Below are 16,081 nucleotides of genomic sequence, written 5' to 3'. Positions count from 1 at the left end.
CTCCGTTGCCTCTCCTGGGCTATTTTTTTCCACACCTGCCAGAACGCAAAAAGCTCTGACCACACAAGCACCTTCTGACTGTGACTTGACAATGGCAGGAAGGCTGGGGAATCATATTTGGTTAACTGATCGCCAGACAGGTTTCTCGCCAAAGTGAGGGAAAGTGGCCTTGGTCTTGGTGAGAGACAGAAAGAGAGAATCACCGTCCAGGGGGAAGCGAGAACTAATGAGTGAGCTAAAAAGGACAAGATGGAGTGATCCTCTATAAAAAGACCAGCAGTAATCTCTTCCTCTCCTCCCGCTCCTCTCCCCTTAATGTCCTAAGAGATCTTGGCTCCTCCGTAAAGCCTGCTGCCTCCGCACATCAAACAGAGCTGATTAGAGCCGCACACCTTGCTGCAGCTGAAGCCTTGGACAGGGTGCAGCTCAAGTTCAAGAGAGACTCAGTGCTACAAAAACCAAAGAGGAAAAACTCTTCAATTTGGTGGGCATCTCTCTGGACCAGATCCATTTGAACAGCTTCCACTAAATCAGCATGTGACTCCAAACACTGACTTCAGTATCCACTTACCATATCTCTAACCCAATGCCTTGGGGCTCAAATAACATCAGTGTCTTTCAAATTAGGGCCATTGCTGCTTTGGATTCTCCTGTCATGTCAGATGATATCAGCACGGCCCCAGAGGTGCAAGCAGCGCTTGAGTCTAATCGTCATCAACCGATCGTCCTGTTCGTTTAGCATAAATGGTCACGGTGAGGATGGGAGGGCAGTACAAAGTGGGGAGAGAAGGAGAGGAAAGGCTGGCAGGAGGTGATGGAGACAGACCACTGAGCTGCCGTGTGAGCTCGCTGTCAAGGGTGTTGTTTTAGTAAGACACCCAAACTGTCAGGGCAGGTATCAGGAGAGCAGCCGGGCACATGACAAGGCACTTGTGCTAACATCCCAGTAACCCGTTCTCATACCGAAATAGCTCCATCCAAATTTACCGCTCTCTCTGTCACACTTTGGGGGCACACCACCATCGAAGGGATTCACCTCTACCAATCAAGACAGTGAAACGTTCACCTTCATAGCCCTCTGGGACGGAGGACGTGGGTTGTGACAGGCAATAACTATGTGGGTTCGTGTGTGTGAAAGATAGATATATTGAGAGAAAGCGGAACTAAAAGTTGTTGCAAAAGTGTGTTTTCCTGGGGATCACTCCACTAGACTGAATACTTCAATATTTTATATGGAGAGAATTACTACTATCATGCAATGTAAAATCTGAAAAGTTGATTTTACTTTGAAAAATCTAAAAAAAGAAGAAAAAAAAAACACCTTGAGAAGTTGAAGTAATTGATGTTCATTTTATATCTTACTGTTAAGTTTACTTAAAATTTATATATATTTGCTTGTTCTGTGAAGGTGTTGCAACTTAAAATGTTTTTTTTTTTTCAAGGCCATCAGTTTCCAAGATTATTTAAGGTAAGATCAATTGGTAATGTTTTACAGTGTAGCTGTAGGTTTGGGCAATATGTAGAAAATCAAATATCACATGTTTTGACCTCCATATGCAACAATACTATAGGGTTGGCTATTGGGGCTTTCAGAGAACATTGTGATATTTTGCTAAATAATCATCAGTAATGTGGAGTAAAAGTGAGTAAAAGCAAATAATAGAACAACAGGGACAGTCTAGAAAGAAAAGGAAATTGCATCATTCTATTGTAACACAGCCTTTAAAACCAGGAAAGACAACACTTACGATATTACAATATCCACAATCAAAGACAATATCTAATCTCACATCATGGTATCAATATAATATCGCCCACCCTTATTTAAATGTTAAATATGAAACTACCACCGACATTTAATTAGTTAAGCTTAGCATGGCTCGGTCCAAAGCTAACAAAATCCATCTACCAGCACCTCAAACTCACTGATGACTGTGTGAATAGCGTTAGTTGGTTTAAGTCTACAAATTACAATTTATAGGGGAGTTATGTGTATTTCTTGGCTGGGTGCACTTTCTTCTTGCCTTGTCATTACTGTAAGTTTGCCAGGAAACCTGCAGATTAATTTCTCTTAAAAACCACAAATTGCTGTTTTTAGGCAAAAATAGACAACTTTGCAACTTTTTCCCAACCGCCACTTATCCCCAATACTGGGGATAGCATCTACGAGGAACTATAGATACTATTTGGCTATGAGGTGATAGATACTGATAGCTACCAGAAAAAAAAGTGTTACCTTCTGCTAAATTGTTGATAAATTGTGCTGTAAATCAGGCCTTTTTTGTACCCAGATATTGTACCTGGCAACAGACAGAATTGCATAGTCAAAGCGAGGCTTATAGGGCTGTCATTATTCTATCATCATTACATGGTTCAATCAACATTTATTTCATAATGATAAGTTACAGCAAAAGACTTTTCTACATCCCCTATATATATGGTTCCTACAGCTTAATATATATTACATTTAATACTTTTTAAAGCTTTGTTGGCGTTAATGTTGTTAATAACCAAAACTGGAAAAAACAAACAACTAAAAAGAAACATGAACCATTGATCTTCTCTTCTAACCAAAGAACAAAAGGGCTGAAATAACAACCTTTAACCTTGTTAAACTTTTACATTAACTGTAGCTGAATGATTGATTTTTACAGTAGTGTGAATGTGTGAAAACCCTCTTAGCACTGTATATTAAATATTCCAGAGTGAGATACACAATTAGCAGGATTTAAAAATGCATGTATGCATGCAGAAACCACAGTTGAAAAACAAAAAAAAACTTTTTATCACGATAATGCAGTTCAAGATAGCGATGAGGGGCCATGGAAGACATGAATATTGTATTGGAAGAGGTGGAGGGGGTGGACATGCATTGCCTCTCAGTAAACACCACATTGAGCAGATGCACATGCACATTTAATGTGTGGATACACATGCCAGCTGACATACACGCGTGCTGAACAAGCATGACCAGCACACACGCCGATAAATTTATCTCCTACAGAAGTTGACAACACTGTGATAAATTGAGGTTACAGCTGCCTTAAGTTCAGAGCAAAACAGTAGCTCAAACAAAAAAATATGAATGTCCTAGTGTGGTGTGCAATGGGCAACATCCGAGGCTGAATAATAAAGCCAATGCAGAAGTGCCAAAAACTGCACTTCCTCTGACCACTTAAGACGGACTCCAAAACAGAGTCAACCCCCATAGACCCCTGAATTCACAACTTTAGGGCAGATATAAACCTGTCTACAGTCTGTTACAAAAATATGTTTTAACTTACCAATATGTATTGTATTAATACTTAAAAGTATGCATAATTAAGGGTGTGGCCATATTGAGTAACAAATGCGTGCCATCTGCTGACAAGTCATTACCATGGCTACGTTAGTTAGGTAATGTAACAGTGGTGAAACCCCAGATTCACAGAGTATAGTTGTAGCATTAGTCGTAGCTGTCACTATTGTTTGTATATGTTTTGAGTTCATAAAAGTTAACTCTAACATTTTGGTCGCCTAAAAAGTCTTCTTCAGCATTTGTTTGTACTGAAAGATTCTTTAGGCAATCAAATGTTCAATTTTTATAGTAAGTACATTTTATTTTAATGGTTTTAAGCCTGTCTTCTGCTAGCAAAAATCAACATTCGCATCATGACAGTTTACTGCAGACTAATATGTTCTATACAAGGTAACAGCTGGCATCAGGCCTAACCCCTCAAACTCGTCAAAATATGGTCACTTTTGGTGACAAAAATCCAAGATGGTGTCAGCCAAAATGTTAAACCTTAATTTGCATGAGTGAATATAGGTAAATATGAGATTAAAATCCACAATACTCTGATTATTTTGAAACGTTTTCTTCATAAACACATTGTACTGTTTGCACAACTTTGATTCTTCAACCCCCGTTTACAAGTACATGATTGAAGATGAGATGACTAAGAGATATTTTCATGCAGCTGCAGGAGTGTTCTCAGTTGAACTCTCCGCCTGTTGGGATGAAATGGCCACAAACATGTCTGAACAAATATATTTCCGGCAGTTGTCAAGACAACAGCAATTTGCAAGGAAGGTCAACAAATTGGTAATTATCAGCCATGCACTACATCAAGCAATCAGAATCAGAATAAGGCCAGCTGCCAAGTGGTTTTTCACTTACAAGGAATTGTAGATGTTAGGTGCATACAATGAACATTTGTGCCGCCTTTTTAGATAATTTGGTCATTTAGAGGGTTTCGATGCTCTGTCCCATATCCTTGAGCTAGACTGCTTTGGTGCTGACCGTAGTTGCCTGAGTAACAGGACACAACAACAAAGACGTGCAAAGTCAACTACCTCTGGACGAGATTCAAATTCAAGAACACTGCTGACATCGGCCAAAAGGATTTCACTCCCTTTCCATTCAAATGACCTGTTTTGCATCATTTGGAGAAGTCCAGGCAGGATCACACTATGAAAACAAACGGCAGGGATTTAAGATAACAGAACCAAAACTTGGCGGGGCTAATGTCATCACAGGCCATTATGGTCAAACTAACTTGAATGGCTGATGCTATGGGCAACCATGTTGGGTATGCAAAGCATTGTAGGAGGTGCAGAGGTTCACACTGGCTTGAAAAGAAGGTTCGTAGAGTTTCTAGATACTAAATAAATACCTTCCCTAAGTAATATTGTTCACATCTAAATTCCAGAAATCTCTTAAAGCCTCACCTTATGATCTATGGAGTCATTACAAAATATTTTGTTTGTAAATCCAGGATTTTTGTCTGCTTTAGCCCAAAAAAGATCTCCTTGAAGTAGATTAGACTTAATCCAAAGTGACCGCAAATTAGGCAAAAGAAGGTGCATCAAATGAAGGTTGTAATTCCACGACGGGGCGCATTAGGATATTTATCGTCAAAGCAATCCCCAGCTTTTAATTCATTTGACATCTTTCAGCACTAATACAGTATCTGATTTCTGAGAAGCACCAGAACACAGTTGCACAGCGTGACATCTGGAGGAAAGCAGCGGGTTGCAGGACAAGTCGTTGAAAAGTGTTTCTACACAGAATAGAGACCAAGGCCATTATGTCTGCACCACATTTACGCTTCATATCTAAAAAGCACGAGCCAGCACCGCACGTAACCATCTCCCGCTGCCCTCAATGTTATTCAAATGACAGTACAATTCTATTTTCACCTTGCAACTAACTACTCCTATGTCAGCAACATTTACTGTCCTTTCTATTGTGCCGGATACGCTAGCGAACTGGGAAATTAATTCTAAAAATGGGATTATCCTGGAACGTGTGTGTTGGTGGGATTGAGCTGAAACATAGTCCCCAATTATGCTCCTCTGAAATCTCCTGTCCCATCATGTGGAGAATATGAGCCCCTGAGGCCTTATCAAAAAAGGTGATATGACACATTCTCCCAATGTGCAAGTTTTAATGCCTTGATCTTGTTGAATACGTGAAATTACATCAACATAGGGCTTGAAAAGCAATGTAAACAAAAAAATCTGCAGTGCCGCAAGGAAGTTGTTAGGAAAAGAGGGAAGGAGGGGTATCTGTATTGAGTTAGATGAAACTGGTTACATGGATGTGGCAGGGTATGTTTGTGTGTGTGTGTGAGCAAAAGGGAGGTGGAGAGGAGGGGGCAGTGGCAGGCAAACCTATCATCCTCTGAGCCCACCAGTAAACTCTGGAGGGCAAACAATCTCCCTAATTGAATTCAATCCAGGCTCACCGCAGGAGGCACCGAGGCTAGTGGCTCCATTCAGTGTGGAGAGGGCTGGTGGTGGTGGCGGTGGTGGAGGGAAGTGTGTGTGAGCGAATCGACAGGATGAGGAGGGGAGGGCTTCAGCCAGCATGACAAGCAAGCGAGGAAGGGGAAAGAAGATAAGTACAAGAAGCAGGGAGCAAACACAGGGTTGTGGAAGACAACAATGACAAACAGACAGGGAGAAGAGAAAAAGCTTGGTGCGTGAAGGTTTTGGTGCTTAAGGGGTGGAGGTGGAGGTGGAGGAGTGTGCAAGGAGCAAAAGATTCGAGGGGTAGAGAAATGGAAGCCAGCTGCGCTTTTGCATGATTACTCCGAAAACATCATTTGCATCAGGGAATGAAATCCAAACACGCTCGGTAGGTGCGTATGGTTACCAACCAAAAAAGGCTCCTTGTCGCTGACGGCAGAAATTAAAGGCTTACCAGTGATGTCCCACAGATTTGCATATGAAGATGAGTACCTATCATGAATCATTTTCATAAGCATCCCATTGCACACAAAGAACAAACCCAATTGGCCCACAAGAATGCTCTTCATTACTGTGCTGTGTACTTAATCTGGGATCTGCTGCGTGTTCATCATATGCAGTTTGACATTTTTAGCTCGTGCTGATGCGGTCAGAAATTATGATAAAATTGTACAATACCTTGGTGTGAGACGAAGTGTGAGCTTTGAGTGTTCTCCTCAAAAATCCTGTATATCACATTCCAGATTTTGGAACCATGTTCTGTTCTGTAAGGAAACGGAGAGAGGAAGCAGTTTAGGAGGCAGAAAAGGATCGTCTCACATCAGTAAAACATGGCAACACTTATTCTTTCAAAATAGGTGGCAGGGGTAATAATTTAGTCCAGCAGGGGGACTTTTAACATCTCCCATTATAACCTTCAGTCAGCTTTAAAGGGTAAGTTTGACATTTTCAACCTGGACCTTTGAACACGACCACTTCAGCCTGCAGGCACAACACAGGCAGCAATGTAACCGCTCAGGGCATTGCCGCAGTGTCAGTATACTGCATGTCTACTTAAGTTTTTGCCGCTGACAGGCTCAAATTATTATAAAAAGCGTCTGAAAACAATAGAAAGGATCCATGCAGAGATAGCCTGTTTTGTAAAAGATTAAGTTCCCTTTTGTTTAACCAAAAACAGCCCTGAAATTTCCATCACCAAACCCACCAGACTAAAAAAACAGCTAAATTAGCATGTACAGAACCAGCATATTTAGACACCTCACTTTTTTTTGTTTCAACCAAACCAGAGTTGGTGATTCTTGGGACAGAGGATATACAAATAAAGATGTTTTTTGTGAATTTTATTTTGTTTTGTTGACTTTGAATAAGGTGTGTTTTAAAATAATAAAATTACTGTTTATTTAAATGTACTTTGGTGGGTTTGTCAATAGCTATGCCAGGCCCATTTCTGTTTGAACAAAAATGATCTTGCTCTTTCACAAAAAGGACTATCTCTGTTGGGATCATTTCCACAATGTTGTCAGACACTAAGAACAACAATCTAAGGCTGTCAATGGCAAAAAAAAAGCACTTTTAGACTGAGGCATGGTACAAAATTTTGGGCCCTTTGCATAAGCAGTTTGCCACACTTGGTTCTAGCTCTGTTTAAAAAAGCATTCAAGCGCAGGCACGGACTAAACCATTTTTCGCCTTTAAGGGATGTAAGAGGACTCATTTTCCACAACTTTTTTCATACAAAGTTCAGTCCCTCAGCTGTTTTGCTCAGCCAATTTTAATTTAGTTACACCACTAATTACTAAGGAATAAAAAAAAAAAAATGCAAACCCAAACTTTTCATTCCAGGCTTTTAGAACCCCCCCCTTCTCACAGGAGCCCTGGATAATCACCAGCCCATTTTTCCCAACACTACGATGCTCCTAATTTTGGTGGAAAATGTGGACATGCCCTATATTGCCACTGCAGCCCTTTCACACTCAGTACAGAGCACATTTCAAAAATTGTGTTTCCCGCGAGTCAAAATACTAAACTAACCCTTTAACAAACCTGTGCACATCCATGACACAGATTCACATAGAAAATCCGCGATGAATAATTACTTTTCGATGTCAGAAGTGTTGGTTTGTCACAGTTGCATCACACACCAACTCTATATTTTGCTCTCTTCTGGGTCGCCCATTATTAAGTGGCATCTTCATAAATTTTTCAGCTGTTGTCTGGTTCCCACAGTGGTGATAGAGCCCGATTGCCGCTGTATGAAGAGCTATTCAGGTCTCATCAGCTTTTAATGGCTGATTTATTAGGGCCCAACAGGGGCTTGGTGATGGGCTGCAGGACAAAGAGCCTGTTTTAAACTGCATTAACACTCTGCAGTAAATATCCCATACAACATTAGCATTTTGATGACTGCCTCCTCCAGTCACCTTTTGCGCCGCCTCGTTGTCCCTCGCACACATTTCGCTCCCCTGCTCTGCCTCTCAGCCTTTGTATCAATCCATCTTTTGCATGTGCCACTTTCTCGCTTTCAGCCTTCGCATCACTCTGCTTGTTACATTTCTCACTCATCATATTCAGTATAAACCTTTGCTGCTCTGATACCAGTGTGCACAGGTGAAGTGGTTAAGTTTAATTACGTCTCAATTAATAGCCTACATGAAAGGTTTCGTAGAGGTAAGCAGAAATTCAGCGAGAGAAAAGCAGGTTTCTTCTTCACCTTCAGAGCTGAAGAAAAAAAAACTGTCACCTTTCTCACTTCCATTGATAATGCAAAATATCTTTGCATGTTTTATAATTAAATCTCAGCTGCAATCATACAAGTGATGCGCCCCAAAGCCATTGTAATTGAGGTGTTTATAGCAGGTTAGGGTCATGAATAATCAGCCAAAATTAAAAAGAATTAATCAGTAGTGGAGTGTTTACTATGCAAATTAAGTAGATATTGGATTAGACAGCAATTTAGAAACTTTTTTTTTTTACTCCAACCAATTTGGGTTGTCTGTCACATGTCAACATGTCTTTTAATAGCGCTGGCACATGCTTGAAAAATTACCTTCTATGTCCATAATAAGTCAAAAACAAAAAAACAAAAGAGGAAAAAAAAGCCTCTGGAGCTGTCATCGGATTTGACATTGCGCTTGTGCTTCCGTGTTCTCACACACACTGCTTTCCTTTTTCTTCCTCTTCAAATTATACTACAAAAGACGAAGAAAAAATTCAATTACATTGCCAAACTTCCAAATATCATCTGGGCACAATGGCTGACCGATCTTGGCTTCCGAACAAGTGCTGGGGCCGTGCTTCATCAAATCTGCTGTTCATTATGTCTGATCAAATTTGAGACTTTGGTGCAGAAAGCAGATGCCATAGGTCGATTCAGATGAACCGCCGAAGCTAGTTTGGTCAACAGAGCATCTGCCAGTCATTTAGTAAGCCTGGAAGTGCTTGGAAAGAAACACAATCACACCATATTGTAACAACTCTAACCACAAACTGTTGTGCTAAAGGAGAGACACAGTTCACAGACAATAGAAAATAAATATGATATTCTGGACAGTTTAGTTGGCTCTCTTCATCACACTGGATCGCTTACCCAGACTTAATTTACAGTAATTACAGCAATTGGACACATTTTTATTTTTACATATTTAATTCTTATAAAAGCCACATTAACTGCTCCTGTCCCTGATCTTCCTCACTGAGCAGAGACACCCTCATGGCCCAATTCATACCTGCTCTCTTATAATCATCTGTGTTTAAGGTCTGGCAGTAGATGAGAACCGAAGCTTCCAAAATATCTTCAAAGGGATTTGGACCAGAGAAATGTACACCAGGCAGTTCCAGGTACTCAAGGAAATCTTGTACCATTACTCCTCAGAAGCTCATTCCAAAGATATGCTATTCTATTGAAGTACCAGGCATGGATGACCCAATGTGACACCGTATGAGATAGCTGCTTATTAATGCCAGGTAGCTAATTAATGAAAGCATAACAGTGGAGTTATTTAGGAAGGTGTTGGGTTTACACTGCACCAGCACATAGGGATGAACGGTTTTGAAAGAATATCTAATTGCAATTTTTCTAAGCAATATTGTGATTATGATAGCAATACATCAATATTATGAATGTATTTTTTTTTCAAAATTTAACTAGAGCCATATATTTATGGTATATAGGTATATAAACATGAGTGCACCAAGCATAATCACGAACTGATCTTGATTAAACATTGATAAAATCAAAGAAAAAATAATACTACAATATACCATAATTGTATATTTAGCTACTTGGATAATAGTTCAATTACAAGTTAACTTCTATAGCATAGCTTATTTTATGTGTTTTTTCCTTTGGTCCTCATGCACACTATGTTTAAGTTAAAAACAAAACTTTTGTAAAACTCCGTCCATGGTTAAGATTTTCAAAAACGGCCTTTTCAGCGTTGTTGTGTAGTAAAGGAAAGAGAGTTTTGGCTTGTTGCGTCAGAGTGTGCACCGTTATCTTCCTTGTGAAACATCACAAATGAGGCAGCATTTTGTACAGTGGTGGATAGTGCTGCTTCTAAGACTTTTTACATGATTACACATAAATACACAGTTACTTTTCAACTATATTGAGGAACAGATACGTCACAGGTGCTACAATGTTCATTACTACAGGCCTTAAAAGTTACACTTAAAAACTACTGAGCTACCCTCTAGCTTTCTTACTGAAATTGAGGGGAGGTTATTACCTAAGGCCACTTAAAACAGCGCAATAAAAAGTTAACATGTTAAAGGCTGCTGGGATATGATCACTGAGACAAAACTTAAAGAACGATTACAGTTTGACATCATGTTATTCATTTTGTCATTGACTGCTAGGGATATGCAACCAGTCAGTATTACATAGAGAATAAAGTGATGTGAAAGTTTTGTTGGACTGCCAAGTAAGCCAGCCAGAATCACTCGATTCCTGCAAGCGAATGAGTCCCCATTTCAGGAATGCACAAATACAAGAGGAAGTACTGTATGTTACTTCAGTTGTTCCAGGAAGGGTGCCATTCGCCCTCCTCTTCATCACATTATCTACTGCTCTCTGTTTCTCAGTTCCCATGGTGAAAAGAGTGTTTTCTAAATTACAGAGTGATGAAACGCAGGCTGACTCTCCCGCTTTCACTGCCGTGAACTTACAGCCAAATTTGATTTCACACCCCCAAAGTGATTCATTGTGGTACAGCACAGTGTCCTGGATATCAGTGTTGAGTGTGGTCACAAGTGCAATGGACCATATTTCTGACCACGCCTGACAGTAATTTTGGGTGTAACAATGCTTTTCTGCCATGAGAGATGTAGAGTTTCATCATTCTTTATGATGTTCATTCCAACAAAAACAAAGAAAAAGGAAAATGATCATGACTTGACCTAACAATAGGCTTACAAAGTATGCTTTGATTCATGAAAAATGTTCATGCTCGGCACTGTGTGTTTAATTTGAACAAGCAATTACACACGTTTGTGTTTTTTTCCAACTGCTTACAGGTAAAAAGAAGACACACAAATCACAAAAACAAAAAGGAGCACAAGCCTCAGGGCAACAAAACACTACTGAACAACACGACTGACTGAGAAGGAGAAAGAATACCTTTTCTTCTTCATCCAAATTAAACACTCTGTAACAGCTTTTCATGTTGAAAGGAAGATAAATGGCAATGAAGGGGAAAAAAGTACCACACAGGCTAAATATGAAGCATACAAGAATATCATCAATTGATTGCAGTGTTTCTGGACTGGTTGCCCTTGCCATTGGCTTCTCTACAATCTGTGACTGCTTTGCAGCTGTTGGTTACCTCACACTCTGGTTTCATGCTGTTTCAAGCTAATCATGATGAAAAGTACAGGAGCATGAATCTGACCAAGTGAGGAGAAACAGGGCAGGAAAAGTGATACTCATGCTGCCTCAAGGCGAAAAGTTGCATATTGTAGTCGAAGGGCATTTTTGAAATACATTAGCGTCTCTATCACCAGCTTATCATCGCGTGTCAAAAAAACTGCTATCAGGAGACAAAAGAACATATGAGAAAGCAGTGGACGCATGCGGCCGCTGTATGACTGATCCAAGTCGACAGCCTGTGGTGTGTCTCTATAAAAGCATTTACTGAGGCACAGCACCGTGGCCTGCCGAAAGCTCATCAAAGAGTGGCTTATTTTATCAGCCAAGTGGAAAATGTGCTGAGAAAGAGAGGGAGAGGCAATAGTGAGGAAGTCAGCGAGAGTAACTAAGCTATTGTGCCCATCGCTGACCCAAACACCCGCGTTACAGTAGTCACGGCTGCTCACAACAAAAGCTCTAATCGGCGGAGCAGGGCTCTAAATTAAATGACCCTGTGGTTGTGACACTGTAACTGACAAGCCGGCTGGTGCATGCTGGGGCCAAAGGCAAAGGAGATATGGCTAATGAACAGAAAATGTATTGAAACTCTGGCATCTTTTACAAGTAGAGTCGGCCCTGAGTAACCTACATACTCCTGTGTGAAGTACGCAATATGCACTCTTAGTGCTTATTCGACTACTTGCAGCTATTTCATAGATTATACAGACTTTCAAATGAGCTGCTCTCAGACAGAAAGTACCAGGTCTCATAAAGATTTTGTTTGCACCCTCAGGTAAACTGCACTTCTACTATAACATACCATGACTTTCACAAAATGTAACTATTACACTTCACACATTGTGAGGATGAGTCTGCATATATTTAAGGGTTTAAATCTACTCTGAGGAGGTGAAGGCAAAGGAGAAGAACTCATCACTGCATCAAAGTGTGAAATACAAACAAGCCCTCTGTTCATGAAATTTCACACAAATTACATCGCACTACTATTATCAGATACGTAATCATAGCCAGACAGGGTGTGCTTTTTCACAAGGGAGGGAAAGCTTAACAACCAAAGTCAATGGGCAGCATTTATAATGCATGGGCAGCATCCCTACCCCCAAGGGTCACATTAAATTCCAGAAAGCTGATAACAATTGACTGAGGTTGCTGCCAACTGCAGGAAGATAATGTATACTTACATGTCTGCTCTCTCATTCTTTTCTGGTTCATTTTCTCAGTACACACTTGTCTCGTGTCCTGGATTCCTTCTCTTTTTCCACATATTTCTTCTCCCTACAGCTCTTCTATCATTATCGTCACGTGCCCATTTATCTCTCAAAATCTATGTTGGCATACCAATAAGAAGAGGGGATGAGAGACATGCAACATTGAATACTCAAGTCCTTACCCCAAATACTTACTTATACACGGGCCCTTTTAGGCCTTAATTGATGAGTCTTGCCCCCCTAAGCTGATGTTTCTAGGTCAGACAAACTTGACAAAAAGAACATGGCAACGGCAATAACAATAATTGGTGCAATGACATTGTTTTGTCAGCTCTTAATTTAGAAACCCCAAACATTCTGAAAAATGTTCCACTGGACCAAAAGCTCCTTTGTCCGATGGCCAGTTATCCCAAAAACAAAGGTGCATTGCTTCGAAAGGCTGTTTCTTCAAAAACAAGCTACACACACTTCAAAACAGAAGCATTAGCCATGGGACCTTCCGAATATCTAATAATATCTAATAATACCTAATAAATCCAACCAATGAAAGCAACAAGAACTAACAAATCCAATCCAAGTCTGCTCAACCATTAATGGAGCAAAGAGTGAAAAGGAGTTGGACTTCAGCAGGGTTTAGGAAAGGTGTGTTCTTTTTTTTATTCTTTTTTTCTGTGGAGATTGAGCTATTTGAAAAGATAGAGGTGACAAACACACACAGCCTCCAGAATACTGCATGCAGCTAAAGTGGTCCACAGCACCTCAGTTTTAAATTTTTATTTGTTGGTGTATGCAAGCTCATGTGTTTGAATATTTATGTAAATATTATGTTTTTGTAGTCATAGGACCCAAGATTGCGTCTTAAGCCAAAACGAGATTTCTCTTATCACATGATCTCACCTGGAAATCCCAGCTCAGAGATGATTCTGAAAAGGCTTTATGTCTACGGTGCCCAATACTAAATGCATGAAATGTATCGTCAAAAACAAGCTGTCAAAATGCCATACGTACACATGGAAATATCCCCCCACCGATGGGGCCAGGGGGCTATTTACCTTAGCAGGGGAATATCATTATGATAATCACGCTTGTCTTTATTTGGAATACATACATATTCCCACCACGATGACCAACCTTGCAGCAGAACATAAAAGTCAATAGAGGGGAAAATTGTATGGGTGACACTAGTGGGACTTGACACCATAGGTCCTTCATGAGGGTGCACGTTGTGTGCATTTACAATGAGCCATTTAGCATTTTTCTGTGAGGAAAACGCCACATGCAGAGGCACATTTGTTGTGGAGGGTTACCGGCCAAGGCCATGGAGTCACGCTCAGAGAGACAGAGAGGAAGTACTTGAGATGAGTGCTGCAAGACATCAAAAAAGGATTACCTTCAAAGGGTCATGAGCTATTTAGTGCTCTAAAAATGTGTCATGCCACTAAAAATAGTGTACTTTTGAAACTGGTTTAATTTAATCTGGGACTGAAACTTATTTATTTTCATTCTTCAATAGATTTTTGTTGAATAGAGTCTACAAAATGCCAGAAAAAATGGACAAATGCCCATTGCAAGTTCACAGACCCTTAGGTGTCGTCTTCACTCTGCTTAATTTGGCTGAAAACTATTAAAATTCTGGTTTAAAATGATATATGACAGAGAAAGGCTAGAAATTCTGACACACAATAGCTTTAGTCATAAAATATGATTTAGGGCTGAAACTAACAATTATTTTCATTAATGGTTATTGTGCCAATTATTTTTTTTCAAATTACGGGCTAATCTATGAAATTTTAAAATAATGAAAAATGTCCATAATAATTCTTCAAATGTCTTACTTCATCTGACCAATGGTTCAAATTCAAAATAAATTATTTTTTACAGTTGTAGAGGAAAAAAAGGACAACAAAAAAATCACATTTACGAAGCTTTAACTGAAGAATGTTTGCCATTTTTTCTTAAAAAATGTCTTCAAAAATTAATCAGTTGCAAAAGTTGTTGTTAATTTCCCACTAACTGATTATTTGACTAATTGTTTTTCCTCTAAAAAGATAAATCTGTTTTAAAAATTGTTGCAAATCATCTCATTTGCTATACAGAAGCACAGGATGCTATGCCCCCCAACAGTTCCCCCCTCAACTTAAAACCAGAAAACCTGCAACTGATTGAAGCAGTGGATCGAGTTACAGGTAGTTTACTTCTGAATCTTGTTTCCATGTGTGAGTGTGTGCACTCAAACCAACCCTCTGTGCCCTTGCCCTCCCCATCCTGAAAAATACGGAACTTGACCCTTTCTGAATTCTGAAGCTGACCTGCACACTGAATATAACCTTGGCATAGGCGAGGGGAGAGAGGTGTGTTTCTAATAAAGTCAAGCCTTTGAATGTGTGTGTGAAGGAGCATGTATGCATGCTCTGTGTTTATGTGAAATTCAATTGTGTATGTCTCTGTGTATACATGTCTGTGTCTTAACACAGGTCTGCATAACCACGTGTTTATTTGTTCATATGTGACTGCTTTTTGGTGTGTGCGTGTGTGTTTGTATGGGTATGCAAGGGTTCAATAACCATGTGTGCAGCAGGGGGGCTCTGGAGTGTCTCAGTACCCAAGGCGCCAAGGACATGGCTTGACAGGTGTGTGCGGAGGACCTAGTAGTCTGCAGAGCAGCAGCAGGCAGCAGCACAATGTGCCCATTCAGGCCTGGAAGGAGACAACCGAGATATCGCAGGACCCCTGTGAGGAAGGGGCGGTCAGCTGGGGGCACGTCAACCTTTCACTGTGACTACAAAGAAAGACATAACTATAACTGCATCAACACAGTAATAGGCTGTGTGACCCCATGCTGGGGAGCTGTCTACTGGTATGTGACAGATTAAGGCTGTCTACAGTTTTTTTCTCTATGGACAGATTGTGTAGAGATAACTTTGACTATTGAGGCCAAAATTGGGTTTAATGTGGAACTATTGCTCTTAAAGGTCCAGTATTGTAAGAAGTCAGATTTCTGTGTCTTTTTTATATTATAAAGCAAGTACAGGTGCTGTATAAATACTTTGAAAGAACTGAAATGCTCAGTCCTCAGAGAAATATAAACAGTCCGTATTCAGAAAATGGGCCTGTGAAAGAGCCATCAGGAGTTCCGCAAAAGTTGTGATGTCACAACGTAAGATGAACAAACTTGACACCATAAACATTCAAAATGGGTTCCATTGTATTTGCTGTTGGAATTTTTGTTGAAGTAGAAGCTGACAGGAAGTATACAGGGACTACAGTGGTCACT

At 40.1% G+C, this 16,081-nt stretch overlaps 1 protein-coding gene across 10 annotated transcripts in view; it reads right to left on the bottom strand.

Moving 5' to 3' along the window:
- Positions 1 to 16,081, bottom strand: part of LOC121961921 (adhesion G protein-coupled receptor L3-like) — a 273,036-nt gene that overhangs the window by 236,918 nt on the left and 20,037 nt on the right. For all 10 annotated transcript variants that reach the window (XM_088073194.1, XM_088073195.1, XM_088073201.1 and 7 more), the window contains exon 2: positions 6,412 to 6,497. The gene's annotated coding sequence lies outside the window, so the exon portion shown is untranslated. The remainder of the gene's footprint in view (positions 1 to 6,411; positions 6,498 to 16,081) is intronic.

The sequence above is a fragment of the Plectropomus leopardus genome, chromosome 23 (genome assembly GCF_026936395.1).
Source record: "Plectropomus leopardus strain MGB_pleo_1.0 chromosome 23, ASM2693639v1, whole genome shotgun sequence".
Lineage (NCBI taxonomy): Eukaryota > Metazoa > Chordata > Actinopteri > Perciformes > Serranidae > Plectropomus > Plectropomus leopardus.
The sequence above is the reverse complement of the archived record's forward strand: the minus strand, read 5'-3'. Positions and strand labels throughout refer to the sequence as shown.